Here is a 3,053-nt window from a genome sequence, read left to right as displayed (position 1 = left end):
TAGTCTCCGGGTGGTATATTAAGGCCACTTGACAAGCCTCGGTCCATTCCGAGAAAGTTTGACACACGCACACGAAAGAAAACTAGAAGGGTGCACCGGAGGAGATAGGAGCGCCGGATTGGAAAACGGACAACGGGGAAAATGCTCGGATGCATGAGACGAACACGTATGCGAATGCAATGCACATGATGACATGATATGAAAATGCATGACATGACAAAATACAAAACGAAAGACAAAACCCGACAACGGAGGGAAAAACATAACACATAGCCGGAAATGGCAAGAGTCGGAGTTACAAATATGGCAAGTTACATGCGGGGTGTTACACACACGTCGAAGTTTGCATCTGATGGAAAACTACTCCCGTTGGAGACCAAAAACAAATCGAAGAGGGCATCAGGAACCCCAATGCAGCGAAGCTGCTAAGTGACAGCCGCCATGCAGGTCTCGCGCATCATCACCGTCTCTAAGCCGGTCCCAAAGGAGTGAAACCACCTTGTGAAAACTGAGCCAAAAATGGAGTCAGCTATGACCCGGACGAGCCTCGTTCCGCCTTTGCTTCCAGCCCGGCGCCGCCGTTACAACTTCTCCAAGAGCTCGCCTTCGGCCGCCCATGTTCAGCTTCGTCGCGAGCCGTCGTGCTTCTACGCTTGCATCCCGCCGGTTCTCCTCGACGAACCACCGCCGCTGTCATCCGTGCGGTGACCCGGCCTGATGAATCGCCGTTTTTCCTTGACGGTCTCACTGCCTTTATCCGAGGCGTCACTGATGTCGCGCCAAGTCGGTCGCCGCCGAGCTCTTGAGTCGCCGTGCCTGCGGCCCCGAGCTGTTGAGTTCCCCTTGTCATGGCCTTCAAATTCACCGGAGCTCCTGCCAGAGCACCGCCTCTGGGCCGCGTTCCAAGTCGCTCTGGCGGCTTGCCGCTGCCACGAGCCGCCCCGGTTCCTGCCTTGCACCATTGTTGAACCGCCGGAGCGCCCTCGCGCCTGCTTGAGTTGCTGTTGCGTGGATTAGCCTCATTCCCCTCCGCGGGAGCCACCGTGTCGCGACCATGGCCTCAACATCACCGGCCGGCCACCTTCGCCAAGCTACTGTTGTACCTCGCCGGGTCACCACTGTCGCGTCCTCCGTCGTGCCTATGAGCCGCCCTGGCCTCGCTGAGCCGCCTCGAATCCGCCGTGGCTGCGGCCCGCTTCATTCTACCTCGGGCTGGCCTCGCTGAGCTGCCGTTTTGAATCGCCGACCTGCTCACCGGTCACGCTCGATCATCGCTCCTCTGCTATCGGCGGCCCTACGAAGCTACCGGCCGTATTCACCGACGCACCTCTATCGAGTGCTGCTTCCGAGTCGCCACCCCCAACTCGCCTCAACTACAGCGGAGGCAAGCCGCCGCTCCTTTTGTGGCACTGCGGGTCTCCGCCGCCGAGCCACCACCGCGGCCCTGAGTCGTTTCCTTTGCCGCGGCCGCACTGAGCCGGCCTCTTCTATCGCACCTCCGAGTGGCTTTCCTAAGCCTCCGCTGCCTCCAGCAACCCATCGCCTCGCCGTAAGCCGGCCATTGTTGGACAGCATTTGCTCCGCAAGCTGCCCCGTGGCCGTTTTCCTCTACCTCTGTTCCGCGAACTGCCCGCACCAGTTTCCACGGCTACGCCTGGGGTGACCCGCCAGGAGTTGAGCCGTCTCAAATCACCAGAGGGCTCCTCAAGCCGCCGAGCTAACCCGGCCGTGTGGCCTCTGCAGCAATCTGCTTTGCCAACTCGCCGGTGTTGTCGCAGCCGCCTTTCTTTACGCCGCGCCTCTGCTGTTGCCGGGTTACCACCGACGCTGCGGCCGCTTCCGCCTCATCAAGTCGCCAATGGAGAGCTATAGCCCGGCGCTATCATCCACCACTCTCGTACGCCCGAGTCCGCTGCCCCGTCGTCCACGCTTGTTTTCCCGCGCTCGCCGGCTCGCGGATCCGCCCCCGCACCGGTTCGCCATTAGCGCCGTCTCCCCTGGTCTCTGCGAGCCGCTGCCTCTGCTGCGTGCCGCCGCGACCCACCTCTGAGCTCGCCCGTCCGCACCAGCTTACAATGCCGCGGCCGACTCATCTATCCATGCCCGCGACCCACTCGCATGCATCCATGCCGCCTCTGATGCTGCGGTCGTCTTTGCTGTCCGCCCTGTGGTCCGGTCTATTCCAACAATTCTGGAGGCAAATTATCATATATGGTCAGCCGCTGTCTATACTGGATGACCCAATGGGTAGGCACACAAGTCGCCGCTACTATAGTTTGGTTCACTTCAAACAGCCAGTTGAGACGAACCATTGATCGAGTTGCCAACACGGCTCATACGAGATCATTTATAACCCGCCGTAGTCACCTCAACCTTCTGTGGATTCACATCGCGTTATCAACGCCAATGATATACATCTTATGCTATGGTTAAATATGGAGAATCTCAAGACAACTCCTCGAGTCGTCTTAAGACTTGGGGGCTACAATGATATGACTCAGCAAGTCTTGCCAATATCAGCAAATTCAAGAACCCCAGGATGTTGAAGGGAAAGATAACCCGGTCCCGGAGGCTATTGCTGTATTGATGAAAATTTAAAGGCCGTCAGAAAATTTCCGGCTCAAAATGAAGATTCCTGTTTAAAATCCGGTTCAAGGGAAATCTGTTCTCCCACTAAGCTCTGAAGCTCTCAAATCTGGTTTAAAATTCCGGCTCAAGAAGAATATTATCTCTCGCAAAGTTCGAGTTCTCAGAAAAAAATTAAAGGTTGCCAAAGAGAATTTGTTGCCATGATGCACAGTTCAAACATGGTATCCGATCCGGCTTACACGCCTTATTACAAATCACTTGGAGGCTTGATGCCCGAGTTACAGGGACCAAAAAGAGTTTGATGCACATCACAACTCAAACATAGGTACCCGATGAGCACAACTCGTAAGTATGTCACTTGGGGGCTTCCTGTTCAAACATAGGCATATTCGACCAAAGAGAACATAGCGTGACTACCCTTTTGACCAGGTTATATTCAAACATAGGCGTATTCGACCAAAGAG

This window comes from Triticum aestivum, chromosome 7D (genome assembly GCF_018294505.1).
Source record: "Triticum aestivum cultivar Chinese Spring chromosome 7D, IWGSC CS RefSeq v2.1, whole genome shotgun sequence".
NCBI lineage: Eukaryota > Viridiplantae > Streptophyta > Magnoliopsida > Poales > Poaceae > Triticum > Triticum aestivum.
The sequence above is the reverse complement of the archived record's forward strand: the minus strand, read 5'-3'. Positions refer to the sequence as shown.